Source organism: Cibotium barometz, chromosome 63 (genome assembly GCF_041138505.1).
Source record: "Cibotium barometz isolate CiBa-2024 chromosome 63, ASM4113850v1, whole genome shotgun sequence".
NCBI classification, from domain to species: Eukaryota; Viridiplantae; Streptophyta; class Polypodiopsida; order Cyatheales; family Cibotiaceae; genus Cibotium; species Cibotium barometz.
Genome location: NC_141108.1, coordinates 7,147,376 through 7,166,345, shown reverse-complemented (window position 1 = coordinate 7,166,345; position 18,970 = coordinate 7,147,376). Strand labels below are relative to the sequence as shown.

The following is an 18,970-nucleotide window of genomic DNA, read 5'->3' as shown; positions in this document are numbered from 1 at the left end:
TTGTCCCCACCACTGCGCAATGAATTCTGGGGTGCTAGCAAAACGGAAGTAACTCTTCTTGCGCGGGGCAAGGTTCTTCACTTGGGGCCTCGTCCATGTATATCCGGACAAGAGACTAATCCCTCGGTTCTTCCAAAACCAATTCCGGAAAAACTTCCCTCGCCTGGAAAACGCGGGTGATTCCTCCAGGATGTATTTACTCTAACGTAGTCAAGAGCCTTAAACTAACTGAACTTATCTGACCGAACCCGTAAATCCCATAGTCAAATCAAGGAAAAGATTGCACTTGGATCATAGAAACCAACGCTTTTTTCCTCATTGAGAGACAAAGCCGTTGATTCTTTTCCATAGAACAATTTTAATCCGGGATTTACTTCATCTATCGTACCATAACAAAGTTGAGTCTCATTTTAGGGATTCATCAGTCCAGCCTAACCCCATCCAGCTAACCCCATCCAGCTAACCCCATCCAGTCCCGTGGGTTAGCCAACCGCCCAACCACTGTAGTGATGGGATCCATTTAAGAATTTGGTTAGGTTTTGTCCCGGGTACCAGGGAAAAGAGTTCCCAGGTTCCCTAGCTGGATATTCATGTAAACTTAAAACTAGTCACGCCACTTACACACCCAATATGAAATTACCTTTTTCACAGATTCAACTGTCTTTAAAATAATCTTTTACTGAAACTATAGTATCACTGATCATAATCCTCCAAAATATCCGGTTGAATCCTAATTTCTAATTTTTCTTCATCGGTGTACAAATTGGCATCATTTTGAGAACCAGAACGCTCACCACTTGTCCACTCAGGGGCCTTTTCGATAGTTCCTAGCTCATAGTACCCGACAATAGATTCACTTAAAAAAGTGAAAATGGAATCTCCGTTGAAGATCAGCAAGATCAACCAATAGATCCATATAAAAGAGCCATGGACTCATCCGTTGAGGACCAGCAAGGTCAATCAACCAGATCCATGCTCGAATTCAGAAAACAACTCTTACTCCTTAATCAAATATCTTCCATGACGCATGTGTGGGTATCTTCGGCGACCCAGAGCCCGAGCACCGTATGGTCAACACCCTCTAGGATCCTTCGCAGGTCACCTAGCACTTCACTCATATGCCGCTTCCTTGGTCCCTCATTCACCGTACCGGAAGCTCACCATTTAAATCAAACCGAGGCTGGTCAAGACCTCGGCCGACCTTACTACGTGAGACATCCTCAATTGACTCTCCGTCAGCTGTTGTAACTTTGTCAGATAGGTCTCCATGACCTCATTCACAAGACGGTCAAAATGCTTTCCAAGCATTTTTGACATAAAACAGTCATTTAAAAATAGGTCATAAAATACAATTTCTATAACGAACTCTCGTCTTTCCACATTGTTCCACATCAATCCTCATTTATTTCATAAGTATTCCCATTCTCATCACATCATTTTCCATCCCAGCACATCTTTCCTCATTTATCCGCATCAGATCTTATCCACTCGCATCTACCCATATCCACATCTCATCACATCATATTCATTCACATCACATATCACATCTATCACATCTCAGTCACTCACATCCCAGTCACTCACATCCCGATTCTTATGGCATCACATCTCATTCATTCACATCCCGATTCACATCACATCACATCACATATATTCATGTCCATCACATTCATTTACATCACATCCATTTACATCCATCACATCACATATATTCATGTCCATCACATTCATTTACATCACATCCATTTACATCCATCACATCACATTCATTCATATCCATCACGTTCATTCATTCATATCCACCACATTCATTCTCATAACTATCCCATCACATACATTCTATCCACATTATATCACATCACTTCTATCCACATCATATCTCATTCATACACATCTCATCTCATTCATCCACATCCATCCAATCGTTCACATGTACGACTACTCACATCTACCCATACATTCATATCTATCACTTCACATTCACATATATTCATGTCACATCACATCTCTTTACATCACATCACAATTCTTCACATACACATTTATATCCATTCTTTCACATACTCATTCACATACATTCTTCACATACACATTCACATCCATTCTACACATACACATCCAGATCCATTCTTTATATACACATTCACATCCACTCTTCACATACACATTCACATCCATTCTTCACACAGATGCATAATGGAAATTTATTATAAAAGTGTTATTCTTATTAAATTTGATTTCTATGCATAGAAAGATGCATAATGGAAATTTTTTTTATTATAAAAGTGTTATTCTTATTAAATTTAATTTTTATGCATAAAGAAATTTTTTTAAATATAAAAGTGTTATTCTTATTAAATTTAATTTTTATGCATAGAAAGATGCATAATGGAATTTTTTTATATTATAAAAGTGTTATTTTTATTAAATTTGATTTCTATGCATAGAAAGATGCATAAAGGGATTTTTTAATTACAAAAATATTATTCTTATTAAATTTGGTTTTTATGCATAGAAATATGCATAAAGGATTTTTTTAAAATTATAAAAGTGTTATTCTTATTAAATTTGATTTTTATGCATATAGAAAGATGCATAAAGAAAATTTTTTATTATAAAAGTGTTATTCTTATTAAATTTAATTTTTATGCATAGAAAGATGCATAATGGAATTTGTTTTATTATAAAAGTGTTATTCTTATTAAATTTGATTTCTATGCATAGAAAGATGCATAAAGCAAAATTTTTTTAATACAAAGTGATATTCTTATTAAATTTGGTTTTTATGCATAGAAAGATGCATAAAGGATTTTTTTATTACAAAAGTGTTATTCTTATTAAATTTGATTTTTATGCATAGAAAGATGCATAAAGGATTTTTTTAAATTATAAAAGCGTTATTCTTATAAACATTGATTTTTATGCATAAATAGATGCATAAAGAAATTTATTTTATTTTGAAAGTGTTATTCCTATTAAAATTAATTTTATGCATAAAAGATTTTTTTAAATAAAAGTGTTATTCCCATTGAAGTTGATTTTTATGCATAAATAGATGCATAAAAGGATTTTTTTATAAAAGTGTTTTTCCCACTGAAGTGATTTTTATGCATAAATAGATGCATAAAGAATTTTTATATCAAAATTAGAATTCTCTTAAATTCTATGTTTAAATTCTATGAGTATTTGATAAATGAATAATTAAATACTCTAAGAGGGAAATTTCTATCGTTTTATATTCACATGGATTGTAAAAGAAAATTCAAGAAATCTATCAAGATCAAAATATTCAGATAAATGATTAATCTATTCCTCATTGGAATTCGTAACTAATTTAGAAATCAGTTAAGTGAATATTCAAAGAAAGAAATTCAGTAAAATAGTAACTGAATTATCAAACCTTTTCGAGAAAGATAGATCAGGAAAAATCTTATCCGACTCGAACTTGAATCAAACTATCACCAAGACTAAACTCTTTCGAGTTTCGAGGAGAGAAGGTGTGACCAGTTTAGAAAAATACACTCAAAACTCCCGCCAAATTTGAAACTAAATTTGAGACCCTTCGAATTGATCTATGGATCAAGGTTATAGAATTCGAGGAATTCTGGTACGAAATTCAAAATTCTGATCAAGAAGTTTTGGGGATACTGATTCAAGAAATACTCATTGTATTCAAAAGAAATACTCCTTGTATTCAAAAGAAAATCAAACCGAAAACTTGCATAGAAATGAGATGTGATGTGAATAGAAGTGATGATATGTGATGTGAATAGATGTGATGAGATGTGATGTGAATAGAAGTGATGATATGTGATGTGAATAGATGTGATGAGATGCGATGTGAATCAGATAGATGTGAATGAATGGATGAGATGTAATGTGATGTGAATCGGAATGTGAATGAATGAGATGTGATGAATGAATTGGATGAGATGTAATGTGATGTGAAACAGGATGTGAATGAATGAGATATGAATGTGTATGTGAAGAATGGATATGGATGTGTATGTGAATGTCTATGTGAAAATGGATGTGAATGTGTATGTGAAGAATGGATGTGAATGTGTATGTGAAGAATGGATCTGGATGTGTATGTGAAGAATGGATGTGAATGAGTATGTGAAAGAATGGATGTGGATGTATGTGAAAGAATGGATGTGGATGTGTATGTGAAAGATTGTGATGTGATGTAAAGAGATGTGATGTGGATGTGTACGTAATTAATACTTTCTTTAATGACGTACCTTGTATTTATATTTGTTAGCTTAATTTAAATGCCTTAATTAAGTTTGCTAATGGAGGTTATCCAACGACCCCTGATAACTCGCCTCCACCTGTGAAGGTTGCAAAGCCTAAGAAGTGCAAATGTAGAATCCATGACCGCAAGAGCCGACCCAAATCATATAGAGATAGGGATTTCTTAGAAGGATGGTAATTAATTACACATAATCCATGCACTAATAATATGTGAGTGATTATATTCGAGTACCTTTCACCAGCACCATTAATCCTAGCTAACCCTACAAAGAAGCCATTGAAAAAGAAAGGACTTCCCACAATGTCTCCATTAAAATTCGGGTCAAAGAGGAAAAAGATAGACATGGAGAATAAGGGAAAGGCTTCTCGAAAGTCAAAGAAAACTAAGTCCAAGAAGTCAGAGTCCTAGACAACCAAGGAATTGGAAGAGGCCAAAGCTTCTATGGACATTGACCAACCAAAGCAAGAGCTGTAGGAGTAGAAAGTTTTATTGTTCTCATGATTAACTAGTCATTTGTATAGATACCATTGTAATAAATATATATATATGAAATTAATATTGAGTTCAGTTTCTCATTTAACATTAGTCATCTTGTCCTAATAATGTTGAATAACTATTTTACAAAATGAATCCACAAGATAAGATAGATGGGTAAAAAATTATATTGTATTAAGAAAACTTCAAGATTACAAGGGATAGACATTTCACACTATAATATAATGAGGGTGTAGCAATGAAAATAGTAACACTTTTATAACTAGAAGGGTAGGGAGATGTCGGGCCCATTTCGCTATAAAAGCTGCTATTTTTGCTACAACGGAGTCTGCTCTGCTGAGAGCAGCAAGAATAGCCCAATGAAATTTTGTTTCTATTTCAGGTGCTCAATAGTAAAATTATTGCGTAATAAAAAAAGTTGGGTAGACTCGAGAGTTTGTACAGGACTCCCTAGTCTGCCTGAGCTCTTTTTTTAAATTAAAATAGAGTCACAATTTTTTGATACAAACATAAACATAAAAAATACATAGATTGAGAAGAATGCAAGTGAGCCCAAAATGTATTATACTTTGCGAGTTGTCATGCCTTTAGCAATATACACAAAAAATATATCAAAGAAGAGGTGGCTAATCGGAATCCTCATTGGATTCCGAGTGCTCATCATTGTCATCTTCGTCGTTCTCTTCACTTCCTTCTATCGCTTTCATGCTCGTAATTTGGATCGTCCTCTTCCTCTTCCCCTTCATCCTATATACATGCCACATCAAGCGCAAGGTAAGTGTAATGCAATAAAAGATAATTAGATATAGATAAGAGAAGGGTTGTTTCACTTACCTCGTCTGCTTGAGTCCCCAAAATGGACTTGTCCAAGTGTATGCCTTGCGTATGCATCCACACCCACAAATTTAGACAGGGGACTCTATAGCCATAGTCGTAATCCTCCTTTGTTGGGTCACGCCCAACAACCTCCCTCTATAAAAAAAGAAAAAAATATACAATTAGTTAAAGAAAACAATATAGTACAAAACAAAATGAAAGAGGAGAAGAAAATGATTAGTATAATAGGTACTAATGCTACAAGCATGAAGGAGGACTTTCCTCCCCAGCGGAAGTGTGAAGCCCCTCACTTCCGTAGTTTGGAAGCACTCGCCACTGATTGTTGTTGAAAAGCATGTGGTTCTCACAAACCTGGGTGCGTGCCTCCACTCCTCCTACATGCAAACACTGGGCTTTTCCAAATTGTTCTTTGCCGCTCTCTTGATGTTTGCTCTCCTATTAGTAGAGAGCAAAAGATTTATTCTTCTCTTCATTCACTCCTTCAAGAAGCAAAGGCCCGCATGTGGAACATGGAACTCCGATTTAAGCACATCAATGACATATTGCTTTGAAAGCTTGTCTTGTGGTCTCCACTTTTTGAAGGAGTTCATGAACTCTAGGTTAGCAAATACATGCATGCGGTTCGTGACTTGCATCCCTCATGCATCCATCAATCAGGAGGGCACAATCAACATCCATCAATCAGGAGGGCACAATCAACATCCACGTTGTATGGTAGGGTGTGTGTATTAAATGGTGGAGTCTCTCTCCTAGGGGCTGGCTCATAAAATAATGAGCAGATGAAGGGACCCTCTGGTAGGGAGTTTCATCAGGAGACTTAGTGCTGCTTTTGCCAAAGTAAAAGCAGCTTGCTCCCTCCTACGAGCATGTCTACTAGCCCCCCATACTCCCTACCACACGTTGTTGTCGTGGTGAAGACGGATGTGAGGGAGTAGGGGTGGTTCTAGTCGAAGTAGGTGGTGTAGGCTCATCACAACCATACCATGATGAGGTTGGGTATACAGAATTTAGTCTATTCATATTTGATATCAAATGGTTCAAGGTGATATATAGAGGTACTCAAGCAACTCTGTGAAGAAATATCCAAATGGGTTCTTTCAAATTGATTCCACTAACTTCTGGAATGATGAGAGAGATACTTTCGTACTACCTCAACATTGTCAATAGGTTAGTAACCTAACCAATCCCAACAATAAATCTTGATGTAGTATAATAAAAGTGTAACCTCTTTGCTTTGTGATATTAGGTTGTGTTTCACACCGATTGAATTGATCCAAGGCGGTGGTATGTTATACAAGTTTCCCCTTGTTCAAAACATATCTTCCAAGATCAAGATGTTGTTAAGAATGTGGATCTAAGGTGGCTCATAGCAAGCAAGTAATTAAGCCCATGGTGAAAGACTAAGAAAATGCTAATATGAGATTAAGATAAGGTATAAACTCCATAATCAAGGTATAAAATGATTAAGATAAGGTAGACAATGATTAAGGCACAAACTCCATAATCTCCTTATAATAATCTAGGTTCATACACCCATACTTATAGCCTTGGGAAGGGCTTCAACCCATGCTTTGTGTGTACCCTAGTGCCAACCATGTGTTCATAAATGCTTACACTACATATCCTCCCTTGCACTTTCCATGTGCTACCTTTTTGACCTTTGACCTCACCTTTTATGAATGATCAAACAAATCAACCTTTTCCAATGTACCCTTAGTCTATTCCTTTTCTAATGTGCATGCTTCTTGTGACTTACTCTCTATCTTCCTTGTGCTCCATGGCACCACATTTTTCAACACCCTCCCTTGGTGCCATATTTTTAGGCTACTACAAGGTAGTCGGATATGAGGTTACAACAGCTCCATCACCACCCCCCCACCTCCTTAATTCTAACTTGGTTGGGTAACTTAGAGGATTTTTTTTCTTGGTTGCTTTCTAGCTCAGAGGTTATTTTAGAGATGGTCGAGTTAATTTTCACTCCCCAGAGTGCTAATTTGGCTACTCTTTGTTGGTGGTCGAGTGTTACAACATTTTGGTTTGGTAGTGAGAAAATTTTTGCACGCTCATTTGGCTGCTTACATTCCATTTGTGATACCTCCATCATCTTTCATAGGCATAGACATGGCCTACATCTTGACATAGGCTTTCATGGAAACATCCATTGGAGAATTGCATATATTGCTTTCCCATAGCATACGGAACCATAATCCTTGATATCTTCATGATTTTAAATTCCATGGTGTAGACATAGTCACCGCCGTGACATAGCATGGCATATCATCCATGACACGACACCCATCATCCTAAGAAATCCCATCATACATCACATTTATTTTGATAGCTCCTCTTAAGGAGATAAGGGTTAATATCCTTAGGGTTCTTATTATAACCACACAAAATAAGAAAAACCTTATCATCTTTGTGGAGAGAATCAGTGATGGGGTAGCACCTTGCAGACGATACCCTTTTCTGATGGACGACTGAACTGTTGGGAGGTAGCCGCTTGGTCGCTTATTGAATGAAGGTCCTTCTTTCAGTCTTCCTTCTCCATGGTTCCGCTTTAGATGCCATGACTAGATGTGCTCCTCTAGCCATGTTTCCTTGCTGCTCTATGGTGCTGTGTAGCTCTCTTCAAGGTGATTATGCGATTTTCTCGACTTGAACTGTTGATTATGATAAACAGAAGAGGAGTCACCCATCATGAATAACATCTGCTATAGAATGAGGGCATGGAAGCTATGCCTTGCTACTTTCTCTCTCTTGTGTCTTGCGAGTTCCTGTCTCTTATGTGTTGCTCATCAGAAAGCTCAAGTATCTTATGTGTTGCTCTCATAGAGATCACGACTCAATGCTGATTTGTGCTAGGACCAGTGTTTATTTTGCAATTAGGGTGTGCTTTTTCTTAAGAAGGCCTCTTTCAAACTTGTCTTTCAATGTGAAGGGCATATTTTTTCTTTGCCCTTCAAAAGATGGCCAACATAAAGGTTATCTTTCAAGTTCCTCTTAAGAAGGCCTCTTTCAAACTTGTCTTTCAATGTGAAGGGCATATTTTTTCTTTGCCCTTCAAAAGATGGCCAACATAAAGGTTATCTTTCAAGTTCCTTAGTAAAACATTTACAAATGAAATGAAATTGTTAAGTCATTGACCCATTGTGGTAACAATATATCCATTGACCCACCGTATTACAATCTCTTTGCTTATGAAGTTTGTTTGTCTTGATCACCATGGTTCCACTATAAAGCTTCATCAGTTTTCTTAATAAGCTATCAACACAACGAATGTCTTCAAAAAAAGAACTAATTAATGTGTAATGTGTATCTAAAGAATCAACAAACTAATACCTATATGCCCTTCATTGGCAAGGTTTAATTTTTTTTCAACCTTCCATGTGAAAGGTAATTTTTTTTATAGCACTTCAAGAGCAATACTTGATTCTTTTTCATACTTCTTTAGTAGGTCAAATTGCCCTTAGAAGGGCTTTGCAACCTTCAAAAATAAACACTGACTCTAGGACCTGTTGTTGCTACTGAGAGAAGGATGCTAAAACTACTCTCTCTTTCTCTCTCTTATTCACATAGAGAAAAAACAAAATTCTTTCTCTCAAGCTAGTCTTGTTTTTCACACAAGCAACTAGCTCTCTATAGTTGCATGACAAAGAAGAAGACTCTAATGAGGAAAGAAATAAGTAAATCCTAATCTAATCTTCATAAGGATATTGTAATCTCCTAAAATCACTTGCTAGGCCTGCCCTAGGAGGCTCTGATACCAAATTAAGAATGTGGATCTAAGGTGGCTTGTAGCAAGTGATTAAGCCCATGGTGAAAGACTAAGAAAATGCTAATATGAGATAAATTAAGGTTAATCAATGACACAATGATTAAGACACAAACTCCATAATCTCCTTATAAAAATCAAGGTTCATACACCCATATTTATAGCCTTGGGAGGAAGGGCTTCAACTCATGCTTTGTGTGCACCCTAGTGCTAACCATGTGTCCATAAATGCTCACACTATATGTACTCCCTTGCACTTTCCATTTGCTACCTTTTTGACCTTTGACTTCACTTTTTACAAATGCCAAATAAATCAACCTTTGCCAATGTACCCTTGGTCTATTCCTTTTATAATGTGCATGCTTCTTCTCTTGTTCATGATGTGACTCACTCCCTACCTTCCTTGTGTTCCATGGCACCACATTTTTCAATAGATGTTGAGTTCAAATCTTTGGATGAGGTGCAAGTACTACCTCAAATCAGCTCATTGGAAGAAGATGACAATTTGGAGCAGGCCAATCAAGAGTATGAGGAACATCAATCTGAAGAAGATAATGAGTCACCTATAAACCATGACAGTGCTTCATTGTCCGATAATGATATTGATATTGATATGGAACCCCGTCTTTCATTGAGCTTCCATTAGATATAGACATTGATGAAGCAACACATATGGATTTATTACAAGATGGGATAATGTTTCCCTTCTCAAAGTTTTTAACTATCTTTATTTTTTTTTGCTGAAACATGGCTCCAAGGGTTTTGATGGATGTTTTTTTAAAACTATAATGATTTTCTGTGTGTATATAACATGTATAACTTAAATTCAACACTCAACAACTCTCTGGAATTTTATGCAGTGAAATTTTGCTGCTATTTTTGTTGCCCAACAACAAAGTTACAATAAAGCACTAAAATTTTGTTGCTATGCTCACTGCTAAGCAGCGAAACGGTAGAAAATTTCACTGCTATGAGTAGTGATATTTTGCTATGGGTAGCTATCGAATTCCCCGACATCCTGACAAAATAAACATTGCTATACCCCCGACCTATTGTAGTGTCATACAACTAAAAGTATTTTCGGATCTTCTTCCCACCGTAATACCATCTACCTTAAATTTAAAGTTCGATGATATGGCATCTAATAGAAATTCCAAGGATGTGCGCACATCCCTCAATGTCCATTTTGCATTTACAGGGACAAGTATGTTGTCATCATCACTCAAGTTGATTGTTAGGTCATATTGCGTAAATTTCTCCTCTGAATCCAATGGCATCCAAGTCCCTCTACTCTTTTTCTGTTGTCTATACTCTAAGCTGATGTATAAGGTTTGTCGAGAGATGTTGTATGCCATCACCACAGAATCAATGCAAGCATTATATTTTATAAAATCACCCCTATGGATGACTTCACTCACTTTCTATTCTGCTCCAATTACATTATCCAAGTTAGACTCACATATATGTGTAGATAGCCACAAACTCAAATATATGTGTAGCTAGCCACATTGCTTTTGTCCTCTTCATGTTTGCTTCTCGAAAACATGTACATGGAGAGGTACAAACCATGATAGCCTAATCTTCTTACAAATCCTTTCTATTTTCATAGACTTCTGAATATCAGAGACAATCTTGGATTTAAATGCTAATAGAGTACCTTTGTCTGGAAAATCCCAATCTAATGAATTTAGGCTTAGTATAAGCAAACTCTCCAGTCTTCCATAAGATTCTAGTCTTGTAGGGACAATATACTTAGCGTTGTATAAAAATATATGCTTGTTAATAAAAAAGAATATGCCAGTTGATCAAAAAATAATACTTTCCCAAGATCAGCATGCATGGCTTCGAAAGTCTCGATAGTGAATAACTCCACATGTTGCCACTCAATGCTTGTTGATGGATAAACATCTATCACATATACAACATATGTAAATAAACCGTAGAATCATAAAGAATATAAATTAAATTACCAAAAATATCTTACAATGAGTTTGTAATGCAGATGTTAGAGTGGAAGAATGCATCTGCATGTCTCTTGTCGTGTACACATGTTGCACCTTTTCCTTCTACCCATATTTTTCTATCTTGAATTCCAAGATACAGCCCTTCCAATGGTATTGTAGTAAGCCTCTTCTTTACCTTTTTATCCTATTAGGACCTTTGCATGATGGTTGCATAGTCACCCAATCGTTTAATTTAAAGTTTATATCTTTCCACACACCCTGATTATCTTTAACATTGTGAAGGATGCATGATGAAATGGCATTAGGAGTGCGTCTCAGGTTAGACTATTGTCTCAACATTGTTAGATGACGAATAGAGGGGAGGATGATGCAAAAAGATGATGGAAAAGAGGTGCACTCATGGTATACTAGGGAATTTGAAACTATACATTTACTCAAATGTACGACTCATTTTGTGGGGGAGAACTTCAAATTTTTATTTTTGAAGTACTGACCCTTGAAGTTGAAACCCACTAAAGTGAAGTTGAAATAGCTGTGTAGTATTATATTAAAGTGGTGATAACCCACTAAAATAGCCCAAACTAGTGAAGTTAGTGAAAAGTGGATATAACACCCAATGTCATATTTATGGTTGAATGTCATATTTATGGTTGAATGTCGTGTTTCTATTGGTCCAAAGCTTAATCCAAATCCGATACAAGTGATTAAAATGCGACCCTTTTTTAAACGTTTTTGGCCCTAATGAGACTAATCTCACTCACTATGATGATGAATGGGTCTTTTAATCTCATTTGGATATCATTTCATGATCATGTTATGGTATGTTTCTTTGTTAACCCCTAATGATTTTCCCTTAAGAGTCCACATAGAGTCCAAAAGATGTCCTTGTAGAACCAAGGGGGGATGTTGGAAGTTGACTCCCAACGGCCATCTCCCGTTATGGTTAGGGTATGGACATTGGGTAATGATAGTGGTCATGGACATTAAAGATTTAAGGAGGCATGTGCATGGTTGTCAAAGGTTATGTTGATCTTGAGCTAACATGAGGTTATTAGTGAAACATAGGTCAAAACTTATACCTTGTCAAGATGAATGTTACTCATGGAGTTACTTCTTGGTAGTTATGGAATGTAAAGGGTTTCTTAGGAGTCATGGAGTACTAAAATTCACTTGTACCTTGGCTACTTAAAGCCCTTATGCTAATGGACAAAAGTATGATTTTATGTGATATCTAGTTATTGTCTTTGAGCTCTTTTATTAATGGACAAGTATTTTATTGAGTCTTTCAATTCCTTAATCCTTCTTTTCATTATGGACTCCATTGCTTTTGATCCACCATAACTTGGCATTGATCCATGCATCTTTCAATAGCCTCCACTTCTAAAACTCAAAAGCAATTGTTCATTATGCAATATTCCAAACTTTATAGTAGTACGTTTTGATATAACAAAATCAAAGGGCTGATATAGATGCTTTTATATTGTTTTTAAATATGATTTTAAATCTTTTGCAAGCTTTAAGTTATAAAGTGCAATGCTATTTGAGGATACATTATTTTAGTGTATTCTTATGTTCTTCTTGTTTTAAACTCCCCCTTTAAAAATTGTGTGTGAAAAACATTACGTAAAATAATCTTACCAAGACTTACCAAGACAAGAAAAAAAGAAAATGGGTGTGAGAAACACATGAAATATGTAGATTTGCATATTCCCATTTGAAATATATATCAAAGGATATTAAACTAATACTTGGCTAGACAATGAGCACATTTTGAGGTACTTTTGATAGAAGAGTCATATGGAATTAAGAGGAATTTAGTTATATAAAGATTCAATTTTATAAAGAGAGCATGTGGGACTAAATTTGTAATTTCAATCTTGTCCTTATCGACAAGAAGGAAAGGTTCTATTTAGTAAGAGTTCTTAAGAGCCTTTAGAAAAAAAGCATTAGCGATTGATGGTATTCACATCACACAACATTTCGAATAGAAAGATGGAGAGAGAGAGAGAGAGAGAGAGAGAGAGAGAGAGAGAGAGAGAGAGAGAGAGAGAGAGAGAGAGAGAGAGAGAGAGAGAGAGAGAGAGATTCACAATTATATAGAACATAGGACAAAAAAAAACACAGCTTGAGTGTGTGTGTGCACACATGTACACATGCACATGCGTGTGTGTGCATGTCCGTGTGTGTGTATGTGTAAAGAGAGAGAGAGAGAGAGAGAGAGAGAGAGAGAGAGAGAGAGAGAAGCATACCTAAAACAATGGACACAAAGCTTTCAAAGCATAATGTATAAAATACATGAGCCATAGCTCATCCTCAACCCCCAATTTATTCAACTTTTAAAGTGAAAAAATATTGAAAAACTACCATCCAAAAGAATATATTTGAGAATGTTAGAAAAATAGTCTCACCATCCCTATAAAAAATGATGAGATTCTATCTTTTACGAAAAGAAGTTAAGAAAAATCTAGCGCTAAAAAAGAGGAAATCATGCAACGGTGCGTCTCTTTCTTACGGTTATGAAAAGCAAAGCCAGATGGCAAGTGCGCTCTCCACTGATCATCCTGAGTGCATATATATACCACACGTCCAAGGCATAACCCATGCTTATATAGGCAGCTTGCTTGTTAGCAAGACTAAACTCTATCTTCAAGCGCTTAATTAACAGTTCAGAAAATGGCTGAGAGGCAGAGGATTAGTGGTTACCCACCTCAAGGTTCTCTTTCACAAAGCTTAATTAATACTTTCCTTGAAGTACCCTGTATAATTTGTTAGCTTAACTTATCGCCTTAATTAAGTTTGCTAATGTAGGTTATCCAAAGGCCGATAACTCGCCTCCACCTGCAAAGGCTGCAAAGCCTAAGAAGTGCTCCAAATGTAGAATCCATGACTGCAAGAGCCGACCCAAAGCATATGGAGATAGGGGTTGCTTGGAAGGATGGTAATTAATTACATGCAATCCATGCACTAATTATGCAGTAGCTGTATAATGCGTCAGTGATTAATATTCGAGTCCCTTTCTCACGCCGCCTTTTGCATGCAGTTTGGCGGCTCTTTGTTGCTGTTGCCTTCTGGATGAATGCTGCTGCGATCCTACTATTATCTTTAATTAGATTAAATAAAACTACGCAGGCAAGCAGGAGTTATCTATGATGGATGAATTACGAAAGCGCCCCTTGCGTGAGAACATTACTATGAATAGATTTTGGTGGAATAAAGAGAGAGAGAGAGAGTGTGTGTGTGTGTGTGTGAGACAGAGAGATTTTGGGCTTAGTTTTTAGTTGATGCTAGCACTCTTACATAGGTAATATATTCTATGACCGTAGTAAAACGATTACATATCCTAATAAGGACCCTCCCTTTTCATCACCCTAGTAAGACGATTACATATCCCAATAATCACCCTCCTTTCCTCCTCCTCCTACATGCATGTACACGCGCGCGTGCACACACACACACACAATGTGATGATAATAATGATGTCACTTTCAACACTATAAAAAAGCCGACTAACCACATTTGACATAATCAAACTATATGGACGAGACTTGAAAGACCTCTTGATTAATTGCTTTTGATATGTAAACAGCTATGTAAACACTCCATATGTGTGTGTGTGTGAGAGAGAGAGAGACCTTTTGGCTTGCTTGCATTTCCCATGTTAGTTGCCATATACATCACTTTTCAATTCTTTATACACCTTCTCTACCCGTTATGTGACATAGTGTGTCTTGAAGCATGATTGTCGATGTACAAAGGGTCCTAATATTTTCTAAAATATTCATGTAACAGTTTTTCTAAATTGCAAGCGTATTTAAGAGGATGCAACATGTAGTGTATGTAGGTAACACTTACAAGAAGTAGGATCTTTCACAATATAAAATAAAACCTTAATCTCAAATTGTACAATAATAGAGATAGATAAGAATATTATGTTACTTAAGCGATGATATAACAACTGACAAAGTCCTACACTCATGTGCTTTGGTGATAGGGAGCTTCGATGATTGATTTGGAATTGCTACTAAGATAGAGGCCATATGCTAATAGAGGAAGCTAGAGAGTAAAATCAAAATGATGATCATAGTGTGGAGAAGGGGCTCACTACATATAGATATATATGACTCTATACAGGGGGTTGATCGCATAGGTTCATAATCATAGTCAATGCTACCATCCACCATAGTGTAGACTTGGCCCATAAAGAACTACTAAAGATTACTACAGAGAATTCCCACCTCCCATGACCATCTAGGCTCATCTTGGGTCTCATAATGGCAAGGCAAGGTGTCCAAGAGAAGTCCACCTACTCCATGCATGGACTGTTAGGGGATAACAACCCACCATTGCCTATTTGGGACTACCTATTTAAGAGGCGATCAGAACACCTAGCAAATGAAAAGTGAGATAAAAAAGCAAGAGATTGCAATAACAACTTTAGTTTGGCACCATACTTTTGAAATTACATCATAGTTTTGTCACATACACTATCCTTTCCATTTAAGAAATGAAGAAAGCTAAGCTAGAGGTTTGGGTTCATACTTCTCTTTTCCATTTCCAAAGTGTTGAGCTATGGACTTACATGTAAAGACATTATTTACACAATCAAATTTCTCAAAGACAATCCAACAAAAGCAACGATTTCTCTTGGATATAGTGTTAAAATTCCCAAGAGGCTTCATCTCTTTTACTAGTCTTCACTACATTCATCATCAACAAAGACATTATTTCCTTGACATGGACCACTGAAAGAATTCCCATATCATCAATCCCTTGATGTGGATATGACCATTGCTTTGACATAGAGAGGGAGTATGGAAAGAGCACACTACAAACAAATAATCACCAATGAAAGTTTTGTCATATCATCAATCCCTTGGCATGGATATGGCCAATACTTTAGCATAGAGAGGGAGTACGAGAAAGCACACTACAAACAAATAATCACCAATGAAATCTTTGTCAAATCATCAATCCCTTGGCATGGCCATTGCTTTAGCATACAGAGGGAGTATGGGAGAGCACACTACAAACAATTTTAGTAATGGGAAGGAAACCAAATTGAACCAATACATCATTAATATAACAAATCTAAGTGCTATATCCATTCTTTATGAAGCATAATTAAAAAGCCCAAGAGAGTTCCAAAACATGACTTATGCTAGAGTAATCATGTGCATATAGTTAGTAGACGACTAGCACAATAAAAAAAAACAAAAAGGTTCATAGCAAAGAATTATGTTGTATGTCCATGCAAACAAGAGGCCCATAAATGCAAGAGTTTCACTGGCTTGACTTCTTGTGATTGCTGTTTATATCATCCACCACCATGAAGTTTGCCATTAACTTGAAGCTGCTGCTCCCTCTGTTTTACCATATGTGGGTGGCGGAGTAGTCGAAAGCGGCCACCTTGAGTAGCTTTGCTTGGGTATATTATTAAATGTATATATAATTGATTTATGCTTATGTATATAGATTATACTTTTGTATAATCTATATTTATGCTTATAGATTTATACTCATGCATATCAATTATGCTTATGCATATAGATTATACTTATGCATATAGATATATACATTAAATATATATGATGTAATTTAAAAAATATATATAATGCAATTGAGTAAATATATAATTCACAAATGCAATTGAATATACTCATATATGCACATATATACAAATTATTGATAATAAATATACAACATTGAATATATACATTATATATGTACTAAAATATAAATACATATATAGGCTAGTCCTTATGGTCCTGAATGTGGGCATCAACGATGCTTTTAATGAGTGGCCTTAGTTGCCATAATGATGATGGTAGACATGATGATGATGGTAGAGATGATGATGACGACGACGAGGTTATTGCTAGATGTTAAAAATGATGTTACTAATAATGTTACTTATGGCCTCCAAGTTGAGATGATGTTACATTTGTGTTATTTATGGCCTCCTAGTGTTTCTCTCTTGCTCTCCTTTTAAGGCCTCTTAACATGTCATAGCATCATGCTTCCTTTGTCAATCTAAGAGGACATGAAAATATTGATCCTTAATGTAATTTGTACGTAGCTCCAAGGTGCCCTAAAAGAGTTGGTCACCAAGGACCTAAATGTGTTGAGTGCCATCACCAAAAAATGGGTACCCTTTAATAAGGAGTGATAAGCATTTATAGAGCTAGCTCTTAGTGCTATAGATGATGGAGATAATGTTGTCCAAGGAGATGATGAAGAGGGTGGAAATGATGATGATGGTGGTTTTTTACTACAAATGTTTAGGATGATGTTAATGATGGTGTTGTTCATGGCCTTGTGGTGTTGCTCTTAAGACTCTTTGTTACTAACCCCCGAACTTATCTAAGCACCAAGCATGGCACACAATGATTTAGATTAATAAATACAATGAAAAGGATGGAAACAAGTGTTGTTACAGAGATGTTTAGAATAATGTTACTGATGCTATTACTAATAGTGATGGTCTTGATTGGTCTTACCAATGGTGATTGTTAGCGGGATATCGTACCCTCATAATTTTAGGTGTATTCACATTAATTAACTGCACGATGATGTAATAAGGCATACACATGTGATGGTATGGATCTACAATGTAAACACTATATATACATGCACAAGGTGCATTGTAAGAGAGAATATGACTTCAGTTCCATGGTAATACAAATCATTTATAGGATCCTAATACTCATGTTAGTACTTTTAAGAGTCCATGGCACTCCAATGGCAATCATGAAAATCAACCGAATGATTTATGCAAGGCCATACAAAACTCATAAACACTAATGGAAATTTATTACAAATCTTGTTTGGGGGACATCTCTCGGGTGTTATTCTTGCCCAATATGGTCCCACTTCCCTCATGATACAACTAGAAGTATTAAATGGCTTGGCTACACTAGAAAAGAAAGAGAGCTGTGGTGACATATAGGTAGAGTTTCCTGCTTTCATAAACGATCTGGAAGATCTTAAAGCCTTTGTGGTCATAGAAGCCATGCATGAAGAAAAAATACAAAATATATATAGAGTAAAGGAAGATGAATTAGAAGACATGTCACGTAGGCTGTAACGCCTGTGATGACCGACGGCGGTAGACGTGATGGCCATGTCCGGGGTTCAGTGGGAGAGGACGCCCATGCGGAGTCATGGGCGGCCAGGCTAGTGTGGACGACAGGCCACACACTATATAGCCTGGGGGATGAGGGGCAATCCTCATTCTTCCTCTATGGCTTGGGTGGTAAGCCAGAGGCCGTCCCCTCCTGTGGTAACGCCCGGCGTTACGGGAATGTAACACTGGTATCAGAGCGTGGTTCGATGGGATCGTCAGAGTCCGTGTGTGACCGGGGGACCGGAGCCCACTCGATGGTTTTCAACCATTCATCTCCTTATCCTTATCTCCAATGGAGTGTGTGGAGGGAGGCGGCCAAGGAAGAATGGAAGGGAAGAATTCTCTCACTCTCTCTCTCTCTCTCCCCATCACACACAGCAAGTCTCCACGCAAGTAAGCAAAGCAATTTTCGTTTTGTTTTGGTTTTTTCTCTGCGTTGAATGGCTCTATGAAAGAACTCGTTGAACCCTGTGTGTAGAGGTGGGGGGTGAAGACCAGCCCCACGAAAAATATTGAAA

The 18,970-nt window shown here is 36.6% G+C and overlaps 1 long non-coding RNA gene across 1 annotated transcript; it reads left to right on the top strand.

Moving 5' to 3' along the window:
* Positions 1-13,926: 13,926 nt before the first annotated feature.
* Positions 13,927-14,556, top strand: LOC147603612 (uncharacterized). Its single transcript, XR_015265552.1, has 3 exons — positions 13,927-14,042; positions 14,138-14,267; positions 14,370-14,556. It is a non-coding gene; the product is annotated as an uncharacterized LOC147603612 (long non-coding RNA).
* The last annotated feature ends 4,414 nt before the right edge of the window (positions 14,557-18,970 follow it).